The sequence below is a fragment of the Lagopus leucura genome, unplaced genomic scaffold, assembly GCF_019238085.1.
Source record: "Lagopus leucura isolate 7727_CA_CO unplaced genomic scaffold, USGS_WTPT01 Super-Scaffold_100027, whole genome shotgun sequence".
Lineage (NCBI taxonomy): Eukaryota > Metazoa > Chordata > Aves > Galliformes > Phasianidae > Lagopus > Lagopus leucura.
The window spans coordinates 654,307-662,180 of NW_024962278.1; the positions used below are offsets into that span (position 1 = coordinate 654,307).

Here is a 7,874-nt window from a genome sequence, read left to right on the forward strand (position 1 = left end):
GTGAAGTTTAGTGCAGACCATTTCATTTAAGTGGATCTCCTGGGCTGAGGTTATATTACCTAGAAAGATAACTCTAAAAGAATCCTCCCTTAAAGCTGTGGAGATATCACCCATGAAAGGACCCAGAACAAAGCAGGGAATGAATGAAAACTCTCTGAACCTTTGTGGGTGTGAAAGGCCACAGAAGGTTGAGGGGTTAAAAAAAAAAAAAAAAAAAAAAAGCCATCAATATTGACTTCTTTATCAATTTAAAAGCAGCAAATTAGGTATTTCCCTAAATGCCATCTTGATCTTGTGCTGCACAGCAGCAAGGACACAAGCGCATCAGAAGCATCTGACCCTAACTCTCCTCATTTCCTTCAGACAATATCCAGAAGAAAAAAAAAAAAATAGAATCTTATTTTCCTGAGCCTTCATCAGCTCTCCACAAGCCCTGTAATTTCAGTCTCCTTTTCCCAAAATAACTGCTCAACGCCACTCCAGAATGGAGTGCACCAATGGGCTCACAGCATCTCCTATCCCAGCTTACACCAACATCCCACCCGCTCCCTGCCATCAGCCCCACGCTGACCAGAAAGCCTTCTGAAGCACACGTGAGGCACAGCTCTGTTCTGCAACAGCACAGATAGCTTTGGAAACTGGAAGTTCTTTGGAAAGAAGTACACACTGGCAGTTGCATCTCGCTGTGGGCACTGAAATCCTACCTGGCACATCACTGCTGGGCTCCAGTTTGTTTGCTCATCCCTTGGAAACATTAAGGATTTGAATTCACTCTTAGATTATAATGTGTGTACACTTCTTGTCATTTAATATACTGAAACAGATGTACTAGGGAACTGTTTGGCATCAGGTTTGGTTTGTGTTCTTGCTACTGTTGCACTATCTGCCTTGGTAAACTACCCCCCTTAGCTGTACCTGACCCCAAGCTTGCTTTCCCCATTCTTAGATGCCTGAATTCAAAGAAAGCCTTTCAAGAGATATGCAGATGAGTAAATATGATTATTCAGGTAGCTGCCTTATAAACTAGAATTCTAACAGAAGTAAGGGAATGTCAAGAGACTGCAGAGAATTTCCATTTGCAAACTGTGGTAGTTTAGGTTGGCGCTCTGAATTATTCCTATTGCTTCATAAAGTGTAGACAAAAAGGTTACTCCTCTCTGATTCTACCAGAGTTGTTTACAAACATCCATGAAAAGACTAGCAGATGTTTTGCGTTGTACAGCTAGGATCGACTAACAAAAATATGTAATCATGCCAGATAAAAAGTAGCTGGCTCTTTAAATAGAGCAGAGAAGGTAGAATCATGAATCACATTCAAGTATCAGATTTGCTAATAGGAGAGTCTATAGTAACCCATTACACACACAAAAACCGAGTTGACACCCATTCTCACCCTGAATGGGAGATGAAGAGTCTCAGTTACTCAGTAGAAGGACCCAACTTACAGCTGCATTCCTCCTGCAGTTCCTTTACTTCCATGAGGCACAACATCCCTGCACTGGGCTCTGCCACCCACTGCTGCCTTGTGGCACCACAGGTCACTCCCAGTTTCTCTTCTCAGTTGGGTTCCTCCAACAAAGGTGCTGTTACAGTTTTTCTTTCCAGCCTCGCATGCTGGATTAAAATCATATGAAGCTAAAAGTAGTAATCATCAACATCTGCACTTCCTATAAAGCTGTAACTCTGTTTAACCAAGGCACGAGCTACATACAGAGCAGAGCTACTCCAGATTAGCTATACAGCTAAGTTGGGGTGGATTCCCAGAAGTAATAAAGAACCCAAATCCTCAAGGTTATACACACTAATGTTCCACAACGCAAGACTTTGAATGATTTCCAGTCAAGGCACTTCAGAAGAGAACAACAATGGGCATTCAGCTTTGTGTGAGATGACTTTGCCTCAATATGGCATTGTGCTGGCAACGTAATCATCAGTCCTCTTTTATTCACCACGTTTCCTCTGGTGTCCAAAGCCAAGAGATGCCAGTAAAACCAAACCAGACACCATACATCGAGTCTTTTCAGAGAGAACCATGGCCTTGTACCTTCTCACACTACACCAACCTTACTAACCATCCATGACGAGTTGATTGGCCGTGCCATTAAGTATTTCCATGAGCCTAACAAACTCTGTTCATAAGAAAAGAAATTTAGAAATCAAGTTCTAACAGTAGGTGCAACTTCAACGCAGGCCTGACTTCCTACTGAAGTCTATTTCCAGCTCATAAACACTTATATTTATGAAGACTCTTTTGCAAGATCAGTTTCTCCATCTCACAGCTGCGGGAGGAAGATATTCGTGCCACTGAAAACACACAAATTGTTTTTCTATTACGTCTTTCAGTTAACTTTATCAGACCCACGGACACCCTGTGAAGCAGCTGTATATTAGCGTTTGCCATTACACATGTCAGACACTGGAAATGCTGATGTTACACAAAGCTCAAGAATTTATGGAGACATAAATATTTGCTACAGTATTTTAAGTCATCGGTTTGGGTGCAGGATTTCTAATCTCCACCCACTGCGCTCCCCCCTGCCACCTTGGGTAAACTTTTAATCTCCAGTGCGGAGGCCTATTATTAGAGCTTGCTGAAAAAAGCTGAAGGCTTGTTGTTTATTATGGAAAAGGTTAGGGCAAAGCCTCAAAAAAAAAAAAAAAAAAAAAAAAAAGAACCACTAGAAGTAAATCATTGACTTTTCAGAGGAGGAACAGACTAAGACATTTCCTTTAAAAACCATTCCTCTGAATAAAAAACAGTTAAAGACTCAACATAAAATAACGCCCTTTCCAAAGGAGAAGTTTCCGTTCAGGAAGGAGAAACAAGTGCTACCAAACACTCAGCACCCAAAGACAAGTCAAACCAAACCCAAAGACCACGCGTCCCACGAGGCAAGCTGGCTTTCACACCATTTAAGCACAGAATGACCTCCCAACGGCCCGGCCCAAGGGCTGAGCTGGGCAGCGTGTGAAGCGAAGCCTCACCCAGTGCTGTGCACTGGAATGGGTGCAGCCAGCAGAGCCTCCCCACCTCCTCCTCCTCCCCGTGCAGGAAAAACACAGGAAGCAACTGCAGCTCCAGGAACGGCTCTGGTCGTTCAGCCCCTTCCCAAGAAAATAAAAAAGGGGGGGAAAAAATATTAAGAAAAAAAGGAAAAAAAGGAAACCCAACCACCGCAGCCACGCCACGGGCGGGCAGGCCGGGTGCTGGAACGAGGCCGCGGGCACTCCTAAGGCAAGCGGTGAGCGCGAATCGCGGCGGGGCACGGGGGTCACGGATCGGCAGCTCAGACAGAAGCGGACACCGCCGTCCGGCCGAGGGCGAGCACAGCGCAGCGGGCCGCACCGCCGCCTCGTCCGCCCGCGCACGGGGGCGGCGCCCAACGGCCGGCAGGGCGAAGCGGAGCGGCGGGCCGGCACCGCGCCCGGAGGGAGGGAGGCCGGCCGCTCCCGAAGCGGAGGAACAGAAGCGGAGCGGCCCCGAGGAACCAGGCGGGCAGACCGAGCTTTCGGGGACCGCCCCGCGCCGGGCGAAGTCTCCCAGGGAACTCCGCGCAGACATCGAAACTTGCCCGGACTTTGCCGGGCCCCGCCCGCCCTCCTCCGAGATCACCGAAACGCGACAGGCGGACGGGCGGACCGACCCCGGCCCACGGCCGCTCCCGGAAGCCGCGCTGCCCCGGCCCCGCCCGCAGCCCCACGGCCCCGCTCCCGACCAGCGGCCTCAGCTCCGGCCGCCGCGCCCGTCCCGTCCCGCCGCCAAAAGTTTCCGTGTGGGAGAACCGCGAGGGAAGAGCGCCGAGAGTTACCGGAGAAGGGCAGAGGGAGCCCCACCGCGCCGCACGATCCGCTCCGACCCCCGGCCGCTTTGTCTCGGCCGCACCCGCTCCCGTCCCGCGGAGGAAATGGGCTCTTCCGGCCGCCTCCCGCCGCCGCTCCCGCCCCGCCCGGCCGCTGTTCCCGGCACCGCCCGCCGCGCCGCCCCGCAGCCAGGTGATGGCCCGGCCTGGGGGTGCCGCCCGCCTCGCCTCGGCCCTGCAGGCCGGCCGGGCCGTGCTGCGGCGCCCGGGCCTCTCCCCTCGCACCTCACGCTTGGGGACAGGACCGACATTTCCAGTCAAAACTTCTCGCGGAGGCAAAAAACCGTCCGGCTACTGACCGAACAGAGTGAGATCACGGTGTGCTTTCACTTGGGGAAGACCTTCAGGACCACCCAGCGCACCCCCAGCAGCACTGCTGCAGTCCCCAGGCACCACATCCGCAATCTCAGTGCCTGTGGGATGGGGCCTCGTCCCCAGCAGCCTGGTCTGCTGCTTTACCATTCTTTCTATGAAGAAATCCTTCCTGATAGCTGAATTAAATTCCCCCTCGTGCAATGTGCTGCTGTCTCCCTGCATCCTGTCACTTACAACACACTGAGTGCTCCTACAACTTCCTTGCAGGAAGGTGTACAGAGCCTCCCCAGAGCCTCCTCCGCTCCAGGCTGGACAGCCCAGAGCACTCAGCTGCTCCTCACTAAGACTTACTGCTGTTAGAAGAGCACTGTAGGCCCCCAGAAGTCAAACCTGGGATGTCCCGTCTTGGAGCTGTGGCTCCTGACTGAGACATTATGGAGTTGTAGTTAGTCTTTCAATGTCTAATTTCAACAAGTGAAAACACACATCATACGTTTAGCTGTGAGAGTCCGCAGGAGTCTGAAGCAGCCCTCAACTTCCTGGGCTACTGCAGGATGCAGAGGTAGCAAGCTTGTGGAAAACCAGTGGATGATCTCAAAGAAAACAGCTCCGTTCCTCTCGGGAGTTGTTTTCATTTGAAAGCTTAATGCTGTTCCTCAACACTCCTGCTGCACATAGCACTGGTGAGGCTGCACCTTGAGCGCTGTGTTCAGGTTTGGGCCCCTCGCTGCAGAAAAGACACTGAAGCCCTGGAGAGCATCCAGGAATGGAGCTGTGTGAGCGGTGACGCTGCAGGGATTTCCTGAGCCATGCTTGCTGCTTGGTGCGGTCAGTGGCAGCCCTTGCTCTTAGGGAGCTTTTAGGAGCTGAGCGTTAGTCAATGGAGATAGATTTGTTGACGGGGAGAAATGTCTCCAAGGAAGAATGTATTTCAAAGGCTTTGAAGAGTGCCAGCGACCACGTTTACTCTGCACCAAATCACTGGTATTTTTCATAGTTTGTTTTGACATGACTTTTAATTCAAATATCTCTACAGAACTTGCGCTCGTACTGCATTGTAAAAACAAATGAATAAATTTAATACATTTCATGACTCATTTGCCAGCATTTCCGAGATACCTGAATCTATTTGCTGCATCCTTTGATACTAATCAAAACACAGAGCTCGGGCAGCCCTCAGGGAGCTTACATCCGAGCAGTGCAATTCAGCCCATGCAGACTCCCGGGGTGCCAACCCCCAGCCCATGTCACTGCAGAGCATGCTGTGGTTCACACCATGGCTCCCAGCTGTGATTTTTCTCTGGGCCCAGACATTACCAGGACTGCACTTCCTATTTTCGCCAGGCTCCTGCCGGCCGCTGCTACAGGAAGGCAGGCGGTGTCCTGCAGCGATTCAGATTGCATTTTTCCTTCCCGCGGATTTAACCCACGAAAGGGATCCAAGGCAGGGAAATAAAAACAACGCCATTGTTTTCCAAACCAGGAAGAAAACAGGGATCAAGAGTCCAACCTTGTGAGCAAAGTTAATCGAAAGAAAGCAAGGTCTATTATTATAGAGATGCTATTTATTAAGATGACACAGGGTGTTCGGTATCTTAACAAATTGTCTCCCCTAGAAAAACAGAGAGAACAGATTTCTGAGCTCTCTCTGTTTCCTGTTTGTACCAAGACATTAATATTTTGGTGTTGGTTGCAACAGGGATCCAAACTACTCATTTCTGATCTGCAGCGTACTCACGGTAAAATTGAGTTTACACTTCAATAGCTTGCTTTCTTTCATTACTCCTTTTAATACTGTGTCTTGGCCTCCTGTGGTGGCTTCCACATTCACTGGTTTTGCACGTCTCACATCCTTTCAGGACAAAATGTCAGATTAAAAAAAAACACACACAAAAAAAACTCTTTTAAAACTACAAACCCAAGGGTAGAAGGCCTGGCATGGTGGAGAATCACACGTTCTGTGCCACGCTGCTGAAAAGCAAAGCAAAAACGCAAGCAATCAGCTGGCAGCTCTGATGGCTTGTGAATCAAGTGAAAAGACTCAGGAAACAAAAACAAAATCATGTAAAAATAGAGCCAGCCAGGTTGAGATTGGACTTTGCCTCTTAATTAACAGCTCTCTCAGAACACGGAGGCAGGCTTTGTCAGCAAGACTGAAACGCAGGGTGTTGTTTGGACAGGCACCCAGGAACTATAGCTAGCACTTCCCATCCAGCACATGTCACTGAGACAGCATCAGGCTGTGCCAGCAGTTGAAATCCAATCCATTTTCTGAAATGAGTCAGAATTTTTCTGCTTGCCCCTGAATCTCCCTTTTAACAGTGTTTATGGTTTTGTAATTCCATTTTCTTTTAGTGTTTTGTTTTGTTTTTAGCCCTTTTCACCAGCTAAAAAGCAAATGTAAGCCAGGGGGAGAAGCAGGCACAGAGGAGAGGGTGCAGCAGCAGTATTGCTGGTGGGTTGCTCAGCACAAAGCAAACAAACGCTTTCAATCTTGCCTGTATTAGGGAAACTCAGGGTGCAGCACGTCACAGCAGACTGTGGCTGGAGATTGCACACTGCTGGCAGAGTACCTGCGTTAGTCAGAGGTGTGCACGAGGCAGTCGCTGCCTACTGCTGCCTAAGGATACCCGTGTGGGTGTAGCCACAGCAGCAGCTGCCCTCTCCCTGCTGTATCCTGGGCTGGATTTGCGTGCTAAGCAAGGATCTTGTTTACACGGCACCTGGTGTACCTGTGCTGCCTGCTAGTCACAGCTGACAGGGGGCCAAGTGACGTGAGTTAGCTGGAATCGGATTTTCTGTTTCTGTGACAACATTGCTGAAAGTAAAATAGTTGCTCCATGCATACATTCATGCCTGCTTCAAAGTGTACGTTTGATCTTTGTGGGTTTTGATAGGAGCATTTCAGTTTTGTTTTTGAGAAGTCAGCACTGAAGCAAAAGCGAAGGGTGTGGAAATGGGACTGCAGGGGCCAGAGGTGGTAACAGGGGAATCGAGAGAATGGGAGAGGGCAGGAGATGAAGGCAGCAAGGAAGAAAAGATGGGAAGGTATAAAGCAGCATTGAGTGGAAGGTGCTGCAGAAGAAGCTGAACGGTCAGTGGCAAGAGTAAAAACAAAAGATAAGTGTAAAAGAATCTCAGGGTCCACGCAGCTGGGGATATAGGCTTTGTGCAGGCTGATGTTACAGCCCAACAAGGACAGCCACAGAGAAGCCTTGTAGTGCAGAGCCTTGCCATGTCTGCCTACCAGCATGGGGCAGGGCAGGGACCTCATGCCTGGGTAAGCAACATTCTCTTGGGTGGCTCTAATGAAGCCAGCAACACAGCACTGTGAGACCAAACTGAGGGTCTAGCACAGATGCCATCTCATGCATGCCATGGCACCAGGTCCTGAGGGACCCCAGAATCAGTCTCAGCATTTCCATGCTGCTGGGAAACATCACTGATTCTCCTCAGGGCTCTGACACAGAACTGCATAGGAAGCTCACAGGATCCAGTTAGGAATCTGCACAGCCAGGAAGCTCATCTCAATGTCCTGAGGCCATGGATGCCTCAGGACTGTGTTAGCAGGGTGGAAGCACTGGGAGGTGCTGCTTTTGGTGGGACAGCAGCCACACCATCCAAGCTGTGCATAATAAAGCAGCAGCCTCAATTAAACAGAGCTGAGTCAGGAGGATGGATTTGCCAGTCCATCTGCCC

At 49.8% G+C, this 7,874-nt stretch overlaps 1 protein-coding gene across 1 annotated transcript in view; it reads right to left on the reverse strand.

Moving 5' to 3' along the window:
- CTNNA1 (catenin alpha 1) overlaps positions 1 to 3,886 on the reverse strand; it is a 106,555-nt gene extending 102,669 nt beyond the window's left edge. The window contains exon 1 of the mRNA XM_042880642.1: positions 3,810 to 3,886. The gene's annotated coding sequence lies outside the window, so the exon portion shown is untranslated. The remainder of the gene's footprint in view (positions 1 to 3,809) is intronic.
- Positions 3,887 to 7,874: the final 3,988 nt, after the last annotated feature.